Source organism: Salmo trutta, chromosome 26, assembly GCF_901001165.1.
Source record: "Salmo trutta chromosome 26, fSalTru1.1, whole genome shotgun sequence".
Classification (NCBI taxonomy): domain Eukaryota; kingdom Metazoa; phylum Chordata; class Actinopteri; order Salmoniformes; family Salmonidae; genus Salmo; species Salmo trutta.
In genome coordinates, this window is record NC_042982.1 from 15,640,461 (window position 1) to 15,652,772 (window position 12,312).

General features: G+C 45.9%; 1 protein-coding gene across 1 annotated transcript in view; it reads right to left on the bottom strand.

The window, feature by feature from the left end:
• LOC115162808 (sortilin-related receptor-like) overlaps positions 1 to 12,312 on the bottom strand; it is a 52,540-nt gene that overhangs the window by 31,566 nt on the left and 8,662 nt on the right. The window lies entirely within an intron of this gene.

A 12,312-nucleotide genomic window follows, 5' to 3' on the forward strand; every position in this document is an offset into this window, starting at 1 on the left:
TATATATATATATATATATATAAGTATTCAACCCCTTTGTTATGGCAAGACTAAATAAGTTCAGGAGTAAACATTTGCTTAACAAGTCACATAATAAGTTGCATGGACTCACTCTGTGTGCAATAATAGTGTTTAACATGATTTTTGAATGACTGCCTAATTTCTGTATCCCACTCATGCAGATAATTGTCGATTAGTGAATTTAGTGAATTTCAAACACAGATTCAATCAAAAAGACCAGGGAGGTTTTCCAATGCCTTTCAAAGGGCACTTATTGGTAGATGGGTAAAATAAAAGCAGACATTGAATATCCCTTTGAGGATGGTGAAGTTATTAATTACACTTTGGATGGTGTATCAATACACCCAGTCACTACAAAGATACAGGCAGAGAGGAAGGAAACCGCTCAGGGATTTCACCATGAGGCCAAGGTGACTTTAAACAATTAGAGTTTAATGGCTGTGATAGGAGAAAACTGAGCATGGATCAACAACATTGTAGTTACTCCACAATACTAACCTAAAAGACAAAGAAGGAAGTCTGTACAGAATAAAATATTCCAAAACATCCATCCTGTTTGCAACAAGGCACTAAAGTAAAACTGCAAAACATGTGGCCTGAATACAAAGCGTTTTGTTTGGGGAAAATCCAACACAACACATCACTGAGTACCACTTTTTAAGCACGGTGGCGGCTACATAATGTTATGTGTATGACAGTCATAAGCAAGGACTAGGGATCTTTTTAGGATAAAAATAAACTGAATAGAGCTAAGCACAGGCAAAATTCTAGAGAAAAGCCTGGGAGACCAATTCACCTTTCAGCAGGACAATAACCTAAAACACAAGGCCAAATATACACTGGAGATACTTACCAAGATGACATTGAATGTTCCTGAGTGGCCTAGTTACAGTTTGACTTAAATCGGCTTAAAAATCTATGGCAAGACTTGAAAATGGCTGTCTAGCAATGATCAACGACCAACTTGACAGAACTTGAAGAATTTAAAAAATAATAATGTGCAAATATTGAACAATCCAGGTGTGCAAAGCATTTAGAGACTTACCCAGAAAGACTCACAGCTGTAATCACTGCCAAAGGTGATTCTAACATGTATTGACTAAGGGGTGTGAATACTTATACACATGAAAACATGAAATGACCCCGGGAATAGATAAAACATCGCTCAGAGATGCACAACAATTATATAACATCAAAATGGGTGAAACTTTCTTTGAAGAAGATGTTATAAATAGGCAAATCCATAACCAGTCAGACTTGGTGTATAAAGATAGGCCCTACATGTAATGTTAGGCAGCGGGTTATGCTATAGACTAACCACTCATTATCTCGGATCCCGCTTAATTCATAAATCACTACCTAAAGTGATCACTGCAATTTCTCTCTCAGACACTTCATCATATGCTTCTATAAGGGGAGGCTAGACGGACCCATATTTATCAAGCGTCTAGAGACGGAGATTTAGGATCAGTTTTGTCTTTTAAATCATAATGAATCCGCTTATTATGGACAGAGATGAATTGATCCTAGATCTGTACTCATGCTCTGAAGAGGCTTGCTAAATACGGGCCCTGAATTCACAGCTCAGTGTGCACATGAGAAGAAACCACTCATTTCCCATGGTAATCATCTCCATGATGTTGGGAGCATGTTGGGAGCATGTTGGGAGCATGTTGCAGACTAAGAGGGTGAAATCCTCCTGCCGTTATACCAGGCAGCCCTGCCTCGCTCTCTGGAGCCCACCTGTCTGCAGACGGATGGCCCCAGCCTGCAGCAAATACAGAGACGCACGCCGCTGCAGGGCTCACAAGGCAGGCCACACGCAAGTGCCCGCCTGCTAACGGAGCAAACTGCGTTTCCCATGCACCCTTACACCTGGAAATACTCCACTGGGATGAGTGGCAGGGGGGAAGGCTGGGTGCGTGGCCAGGGCTATGACTCACTGGCACACAGTGAGACATAATCGAACACGGCACCGCACCAAACCTCACGGCACTGCATCGAACAATCTCGAGCTCATGAGTGATAACTACGCATGTACACAAGCACACACCCACAGACACTATATACAACTAAATCAACCCTTAGAAACCACAAGCTCAATGACGTTATGTGCCTTCTGCTGGTTTTGTGGAGATAGGAGAACACATGAAAAAGAGCTATACACTCATACTTTGAAAATGTAATAAAACCCTACTGTATCAGGGCAGTTTGCAATATAGAGACAGGCCTTTAATTATCATACTGCACAATGAGTGCACAAAACATTAGGAACACCTGCCCTTTCCATGACATAGACTAACCAGGTGAATCCAGGTGAAAGCTAAGATCCATTATTGACCTGTTAAATCCACTTCTATCAGTGTAGATGAAGGGGAGGAGACAGGTTAAAGAAGGAGGTTCAAGCCTTGAGACATGGATTGTGTGTGTGTTCCATTCAGAGGGTGAATGGGCAAGACAAAATATTTAAACAGGGTATGTTAATAAGTGCCAGGTGCACTAGTTTGAGTGTATCAAGAACTGCAATGCTGCTGGGTTTTTCACGCTCAACTGTTTCCCCGTGTGTATCAAGAATGGTCCTCCCGAGTAGCGCAGCAGCCTAACATGCTGACCAAACGGGACGCGCCCCGCGCGCGCCATCGCGCGCATGTTGACTTTGTCCACCCACACCAGATGCGATCAGGACACGCAGGTTGAAATATCAAAACAAACTCTGAACCAAATATATTAATTTGGGGACAGGTCAAAAATAATTAAACATTTATGGCAATTTAGCTAGCTAGCTTTGTCCTGGTATTTTTATGACATTTATTTTGTATTTATTTAACCAGGCAAGTCAGTTAAGAACAAATTCTTATTTACAATGACGCCTACCAAAAGGCCTCCTGCTGGGATTAAAAATTAACTAAAAAATATAGGACAAAACACACAACACGACGAGACAATACTACATAGGGACCTAAGACAACAACATAGCATGGCAGCAACACCTGACAACACAGCATGGTAGCAACACAACATGACAACAACATGGTAGCAACACAACATGGTAGCAGCACAAAACGGTAGCAGCACAAAACAGGGTACAAACATTATTGGGCACAGACAAAAGCACAAAGGGCAAGAAGGATGAGACAACAATAAACACAAGTGTCAGTAAGAGTGTCCATGATTGAGTGATTGAATGAAGAGATTGAGATAAAACTGTGCAGTTGGAGTGTTTGTTGCAGCTCGTTCCAGTCGATAGCTGCAACGAACTGAAAAGACGAGCGACCCAGGGATGTGTGTGCTTTGGGGACCTTTAACAGAATGTGACTGGCAGAACCGGTGTTGTACGTAGAGGATGAGGGCTGCAGTAGATATCTCAGATAGAGGGGAGTGAGGCCTAAGAGGGTTTTATAAATAAGCATCAACCAGTGGATCTTGCGACAGGTATACAGAGATGACCAGTTTACAGAAGAGTATAGAGTGCAGTGATGTGTCCTATAAGGAGCATTGGCCGAATGGTAAAGAACATATAGACGCTCGAGAGCACCCTTACATGCCGATTTATATATTTACGTCCGAACAAGGTTAAGGGCAGAGAAAGCTTGTTGGACACTAAGAAAGCTTTGTTGTAGAGCGTTTAACACAAAATCCGGGGAGGGGCCAGCTGAGTATAAGACTGTATCATCTGCATATACAGTTGAAGTCGGAAGTTTACATACACCTTAGCCAACTACATTTAAACTCAGTTTTTCACAATTCCTGACATTTAATCCTAGTAAATATTCCCCATCTTAGGTCAGTTAGTTTATTTTATGAATGTGAAATGTCAGAATAATAGTAGAGATAATTATTTATTTCAGCTTTTATTTCTTTCATCACATTCTCAGTGGGTCAGAAGTTTACATACACTCAATTAGTATTTGGTAGCATTGACTTTAAATTGTTTAACTTTGGTCAAATGTTTCGGGTAGTCTTCCACAAGCTTCCCACAATAAGTTGGGTGAATTTTGGCCCATTCTGTCACGGTTGTCTTCGTCCTCAGACGATATAACGAAATCGTCATCGGAAAATGTGGACCAATACGCAGCAGGTTCGTGAATGCTCATCTTGATTTTTATTCACTACAAAAATGAACATACAAAAATAACAAAATACGAACAACTAACAGTCTGTCAAAGCATAGTGCTTACACAGAACAATCACCCACAAAAACTCAAACACAAACACACCCTCATTTATGAGACTCTCAATCAAAGGCAGATAGAAAACACCTGCCTTCAACTGAGAGTCCCAACACCAATTCACCAGACATAGAAACAGACATACTAGACTCCACATAGAACTACCTAGACATAAACCAAAACCCGGACATACTAAATCAAACACCCTTTACACAAACACACCACCCCGAACCACATAAAACAAATACCCTCTGTCACGCCCTGACCAAACTACAAAACAATTAACCTTATATACTGGCCAGGACGTGACAGTACCCCCCCCTTAAAGGTGCTACCCCAGAAGCACCTTAACACAAAAAAAATTACCCCCAAACAATACCCAAAAGAAAATTCCCCCTTACTAAAGGGAGGGAAGGGAGGGTGGCTGCCGTCAACGACGGCACTGTGCTACACCCCCCCTCCCCAACCCACCTATATTGGAGGCGGCTCCGGCTCAGGCCGTTCCAGGCTGTCTGGGCAGTCTGGCAGCTCGGGACGGTCAGGGCAGTCTGGCCACTCGGGCAGGTCAGGGCAGTCTGGCCACTCGGGCAGGTCAGGGCAGTCTGGCCACTCGGGCAGGTCAGGGCAGTCTGGCCACTCGGGCAGGTCAGGGCAGTCTGGCCACTCGGGCAGGTCAGGGCAGTCTGGCCACTCGGGCAGGTCAGGGCAGACTGGCCACTCCGGCAGTTCAGGGCAGACTGGCCACTCCGGCAGTTCAGGGCAGACTGGCCACTCCGGCAGTTCAGGGCAGACTGGCCACTCCGGCAGTTCAGGGCAGACTGGCCACTCCGGCAGTTCAGGGCAGACTGGCCACTCCGGCAGTTCAGGGCAGACTGGCCACTCCGGCAGTTCAGGGCAGACTGGCCACTCCGGCAGTTCAGGGCAGACTGGCCACTCCGGCAGTTCAGGGCAGACTGGCCACTCCGGCAGTTCAGGGCAGACTGGCCACTCCGGCAGTTCAGGGCAGACTGGCCACTCCGGCAGTTCAGCGCAGTCTGGCCACTCCGGCAGTTCAGCGCAGTCTGGCCACTCCGGCAGTTCAGCGCAGTCTGGCCACTCCGGCAGTTCAGCGCAGTCTGGCCACTCCGGCAGTTCAGCGCAGTCTGGCCACTCCGGCAGTTCAGCGCAGTCTGGCCACTCCGGCAGTTCAGCGCAGTCTGGCCACTCCGGCAGTTCAGCGCAGTCTGGCCACTCCGGCAGTTCAGCGCAGTCTGGCCACTCCGGCAGTTCAGCGCAGTCTGACCACTCCGGCGACTGTTGACTGACGGGCAGCTCCGACGACTGTTGACTGACGGGCAGCTCCGACGACTGTTGACTGACGGGCAGCTCCGACGACTGTTGACTGACGGGCAGCTCCGACGACTGTTGACTGACGGGCAGCTCCGACGACTGTTGACTGACGGGCAGCTCCGACGACTGTTGACTGACGGGCAGCTCCGACGACTGTTGACTGACGGGCAGCTCCGACGACTGTTGACTGACGGGCAGCTCCGACGACTGTTGACTGACGGGCAGCTCCGACGACTGTTGACTGACGGGCAGCTCCGACGACTGTTGACTGGCGGGCAGCTCCGACGACTGTTGACTGGCGGGCAGCTCCGACGACTGTTGACTGGCGGGCAGCTCCGACGACTGTTGACTGGCGGGCAGCTCCGACGACTGTTGACTGGCGAGGCTGGGTTTACGCACTTGCCGTTTAGTGCGGGGAGCGGGAACAGGACGAGTCGGACTGGGTGGACGCACTTCCGGGTCCGCACGAGAGACAGGAGCTGGAAACCCAGGGCTATGGAGGCGCACAGCCGGTCTAGATCTTACCTCCTGCACAACCCGCCTTGGCTCGATGGAACTAGTAGCCCTGCACGAGCGGAGTGCTCGTACAGGGCAGACTGGGCTGTGCAGGGGCTTGATGGTAGCCGTGCGTAGAGCGGGAGTTGGGTAGCCTGGTCCTCGGAGGCGTACCGGCGACCAGATGCGCTGCGCAGGCATCCTCCTACCAGGCTGGATGCCCGCTCTAGCACGGCACCTGCGAGGGGCTGGAATAACTCGCACCGGACTGTGCGTGCGTATGGGTGAGATATTGCGCTTCTCAGCGAAACATGGCGCTCCCAACCTCATACGCTCCTCCATATAACCACGGGTAGCTGGCTTCCGGCTCTTCCTTCGCCTAGCCAAACTACCCGTGTGCCCCCCCCCAAAATTTTCTTGGGGGTGCCTCTCGTGCATCTCCTTCAGCGCGTCCACTCTGGCCTCGTACCAACGCCTCTCTGCCTTGGCTGCTTCTATTTCCCACTGCGGGCGGCGATACTCCCCAGCCTGATGCCAAGGTCCGGCCCCGTCCAGAACTTCTTCCCAAGTCCACTTCTCCCGCCAGTCCAACTCGAACGCCTTCTGCTCCTTCCTCTGCTGCTTGGTCCTTGAGTGGTGGGTGATTCTGTCACGGTTGTCTTCGTCCTCAGACGATATAACGAAATCGTCATCGGAAAATGTGGACCAATACGCAGCAGGTTCGTGAATGCTCATCTTGATTTTTATTCACTACAAAAATGAACATACAAAAATAACAAAATACGAACAACTAACAGTCTGTCAAAGCATAGTGCTTACACAGAACAATCACCCACAAAAACTCAAACACAAACACACCCTCATTTATGAGACTCTCAATCAAAGGCAGATAGAAAACACCTGCCTTCAACTGAGAGTCCCAACACCAATTCACCAGACATAGAAACAGACATACTAGACTCCACATAGAACTACCTAGACATAAACCAAAACCCGGACATACTAAATCAAACACCCTTTACACAAACACACCACCCCGAACCACATAAAACAAATACCCTCTGTCACGCCCTGACCAAACTACAAAACAATTAACCTTATATACTGGCCAGGACGTGACACATTCCTCCTGACAGAGCTGATGTAACTGAGTCGGGATTGTAGGCCTTCTTGCTCGCACATGCTTTTTCAGTTCTGCCCACACATTTTCTATAGGATTGAGGTCAGGGCTTTGTGATGGCCACTCCAATACCTTGACTTTGTTGTCCTTAAGCGATTTTGCCACAACTTTGGAAGTATGCTTGGGGTCAATGTCCATTTGGAAGACCCATTTGCGACCAAGCTTTACCTTCCTGACTGATGTTTTCAGATGTTTCTTCAATATATCCACATAATTTTCCTGCCTCATGATGCCATCTATTTTGAGAAGTGCACCAGTCCCTCCTGCAGCAAAGCACCCCCACAACATGATGCTGCCACCCCCGTGATTCACGGTTGGGTCATTATGGCCAAACAGTTCTATTTTTGTTTCATTAGACCATAGGACATTTCTCCAAAAAGTTCTATCTTTGTCCCCATGTGCAGTTGCAAACCGTAGTCTGGCTTTTTTATGGTGGTTTTGGAGCAGTAGCTTCTTCCTTGCTGAGCGGCCTTTCAGGTTATGTCGATATAGGACTCGTTTTATTGTGGTTATAGTTACTTTTGTACCTGTTTCCTCCAGCATCTTCACAAGGTCCTTTGCTGTTGTTCTGGGATTGATTTGCACTTTTCGCACCAAAGTACGTTAATCTTTAGGAGACAGAACGCTTCTCCTTCCTGAGCGGTATGACGGCTGCGTGGTCCCATGGTGTTTCTACTTGCGTACTATTGTTTGTACAGATGAACGTGGTACCTTCAGGCATTTGGAAATTGCTCCCAAGGATGAACCAGACTTGTGGATGTCTACAAATTGTTTTCTGAGGTCTTGACTGATTTCTTTAGATTTTCCCATGATGTCAAGCAAAGAGGCACTGAGTTTGAAGGTAGGCCTTGAAATACATCCACAGGTACACCTCCAATTGACTCAACTGATGTCAATTAGCCTATCAGAAGCTTCTAAAGCCATGGCATCATTTTCTGGAATTTTCCAAGCTGTTTAAAGGCACAGTCAACTTAGTGTATGTAAACTTCTGACCCACTGGAATTGTGATACAGTGAATTATAAGTGAAATAATCTGTAAACAATTGTTGGAAGAATTACTTGTGTCATGCACAAAGTAGATGTCCTAACCAACTTGCCAAAACTATAGCTTGTTAACAAGAAATTTGTGGAGTGGTTGAAAAACAAGTTTTAATGACTCCAACCTAAGTGTATGTTAACTTCCGACTTCAATTGTAAATGGATGAGAGCGCTTCCTACTGCCTGAGCTATGTTGTCGATGTAAATTGAGAAGAGTGTGGGGCCTAGGATCGAGCCTTGGGGTACACCCTTGGTGACAACAGTGGCTGAGACAGTAGATGTTTTGATTTTATAGACTGCACTCGTTGAGAGAGGTAGTTAGCAAACCAGGCCAAAGACCCCTCAGAGACACCAATACTCCTTAGCCAGCCCACAAGAATGGAATGGTCTACCGTATCAAAAGCTTTGGCCAAGTCAATAAAAATAGCAGTACAACATTGCTTAGAATCAAGGGCAATGGTGACAACATTGAGGACCTTTAAGGTGGCAGTGACACATCCATAACCTGAGCGGAAACCAGATTGCATACCAGAGAGAATACTATAGACATCAAGAAAGCCAGTCAGTTGATTATTGACAGGTTTTTCCAAAACTTTTGATAAACAGGGCAAAATAGAAATAGGCTTGCCTATAACAGTTAGGATCAGCTTGATCTCCCCCTTTAAATAAAGGACGCACCGTGGCTGCCTTCCAAGCAATGGGAACTTCCCCAGAGAGGAGAGAGGTTAAAGGGGTTATAGGGGCAGCAACCTTAAAGAAGAAAGGGTCTAAGCCATCTGACCCAGATGTTTTTTTGGGATCAAGTTTAAGGAGCTCCTTTAGCACCTTGGACTCAGTGACCGCCTGCAGTGAGAAACTTTGTAGCGGGGCAGGGGAAAAAGAGGGAGGAGCATCAGGGCTAGTCGCATTAGAAGGGGTGGGAGATGATGAAATGTTGGACGGGCAAAGAGGCATGGTTGAGTCAAATAGGAATCTTGACTTAACGAAGTGGTGATTAAAAAGCTCAGCCATGTGCTTCTTGTCAGTAACAACCACATCATCAACTTTAAGGGACGGGCAGCTGTGAGGAAGAGGGTTTATTCTCCAGGTCTTCAACTATTTTCCATTACTTCTTGGGTTTAGACCCACAGAGAGAGAACTGCTCCTTAAAGTAACTAACTTTGCTCTTCCGGATAGCCTGAATGCACTTATTTGCCTGAACGAGAGCCAGTCAACCTGAGTATGCGTGTGCCAAGCCATTCGCCAAATGCAATTCTTGAGGTGGAGTAACTCTGAAAGATCACAGTCGAACCAGAGTCTGAACCTGTTTTTAATTCTCATTTTCTTTATGGGGGTGTATTTGTTAACAGTATCACTGAAAATATCAAAAAAGAAGGTCCAAGCGTCTTCGATACTCTTTCGTAACCACGTCCCAGTAATGACCAACACATCTGGATTGGAGCTGTGAATCCACACTTTCAATTGATCCATTTTAGGTAATAAGCTTCTAGTGTTAACGTGCAGAAAACCCAGGTTTTTACTAGAGCAGAAATCAGTGAAACAGATAGAGCACAAGTCAGAATTGGGGCTAGCAACAGTAGATGGGCCAGGGTGTACATGCGCATTTCCAGATATCATCAACAGTAATACAATCAAGGCACAGCAGAGGACAGGGAGAGCTCTGCAGTGTTGATTTATGACATTTGAATGTGCATTAAAATGGCAACAAGATCAAGTAAAAAAATATATATAACAACTTGGGGCTAGCCATTGTAAGTTCAGAGTCACTCGCTCCAACAGTGCCTGTGTGCTGGAGGTGAGTGAAAGCTCTGGAGAGAGGGGGGGTGTGTGGTGGGGGTACCAGTACCAGTGGATGGTCTGAACAGCAGAAGTTGGCTTCAAGGCCTCTGGATTTGGGTGGAGTAGCCTGCCATTTGTTGGGCTCAAAGGCTTCGACACCTCTCACTTCACACCTCAGTGCTAATTGAAGTTGTATCTGGTCTGTCTGGTCTGTCTCAGTTCCAGGTTGGATGGTGTATTAATCCTTCCAGGTAATCTTGTCCAAAATTAGGTTGTAGGTTTGGAGTTTTGATCTGGAGTGAGGGTATCATCCTGTATATGTCCCTGCATAAATCTATTTTTTTTGTAAAAACATGCTGAAAAATGCGGGAGCTCATCTGCTCATGACCTCTCTCTCCAGCAGCCAGGGAACATTAACGTATATAATTATTGGGTTGTTATTTTACCTGAAATGCACAAGGTCCTCTACTCCAACAATTAATCCAGATGAAACGGTAAACCGAATTAGTTTCTCGTCATCTCTCCTCCTTCCTTAAGGATTATTTTTCTTCTTTGGACTTTATATGGCGGTTGGCAACCAACTTTACAGCATTACTACAACCTACCGGAGTGTGGACCTACGTTCATCTTTCAAATCACCCACGTGGGTATATGCTTCAAAAAACCAATGAGGAGATTTGAGAGGCAGGACTTGCAATGCGTTGAGCGTCACAAATAGAACAAACTTCTATTTTAGCGCCTGGCCAAGCAGACGCTCGCTGTCACGCGCAAGAAGTGTGGGTGCAATGATTGAATAACATGTATTTGTACATTTATTTTGGACGCGAGCGGTTTGGTCAGCATGTAAGGTACTGCATCATAGTGCTAGAGGCGTTACTATAGACCTGGGTTCATTCCCGGGCTGTGCCACAACCAGCCGTGGCCGGGAGTCCCATAGGACATCGCACAATTGGCCCAGCATCCTCCGGGTTTGGCCGGGTGGGCTTTTTCTTGGCTCATCGCGCCCTAGCGACTCCTTGTGGCGGGCTGGGTGCCTGCAGGCTGACCTCGGTCGCCAGTTCAATGGTGCTTCCTCCAACATATTTGTGCGGCTGGCTTCCGGGTTAAGCTGACGGGTGTTAACCTCACTTGTGGACGCTAGCGTCCCACCTGGCCAACATCCAGTGAAATTGCAGAGCGCCAAATTCAAAACCAGAAATACTCATTATAAAAATTCAGAAAACATACAAGTGTTATACATGGGTTTAAAGATGAACTTCTTGTGAATACAACCACGGTGTCAGATTTCAAAAAGACTTTACGGCGAAAGCATACCATGCGATTATTTGAGAACATCGCCCAGCAGACAAATCATTACAAACAGTAACCAGTCAAGTAGAAGAGTTACACAAGTCAGAAATAGAGATAAAATGAATCACTTACCTTTGATGATCTTCATATGGTTGCACTCAGAAGACATTCATTTATTGAATAAATGTTCGTTTTGTTCGAAAAAAGTGTCTTTATATCCAAAAACTCAGTTTTGTTTGTGCGTTTTCTTCAGTAATTCACAGGCTCAAACGCAGTCACAACAGGCAGACAAAAAATCAAAATTATATCCGTAAAGTTCATAGAAACATGTCAAACGATGTTTATATTCAATCCTCAGGTTGTTTTTAGCCTAAATAATCAATAATATTTCAACCGGACAATAACGTCGTCAATATAAAAGGTAAACAAGAAAGGCGCGCTCTCAGGATTGCGCATGAAAAAGCTCTGTGACACTTTAGGGTCCAGTCATTCAGACTGGTCTTACTCCCTCATTTTTCAGAATACAAGCCTGAAACAATTTCTAAAGACTGTTGACATCTAGTGGAAGGTATAGGAACTGCAATTTCAGTCCGAAGTCAATGCATACTGTAATGGCATTGAATAGAAAACTACAAAAATAAAAACAAATCCTACTTCCTGGATGGATTTTTGTCAGGTTTTCGCCTGCCAAATCAGTTCTATTATACTCATAGACATTATTTTAACAGTTTTGGAAACTTTAGAGTGTTTTCTATCCAAATCTACCAATTCTATGCATATCCTAGCTTGTGGGCCTGAGTTGCAGGCAGTTCAATTTGGGCACGCTTTTCATCCAAAATTCCAAATGCTGCCCCCTACCCTAGTGAAGTTAAGGAGCGCGGTTAGGCGGGTCATGTTTGAGGAAGCATGACTCTACCTTTCGCCTCTCCCGAGCCCGTTGGGGAGTTGCAACAATGTAACAAGTTCAAAATTGGGAGAAAAATGGGAGAATTTTTTATTTTATTTTTAATG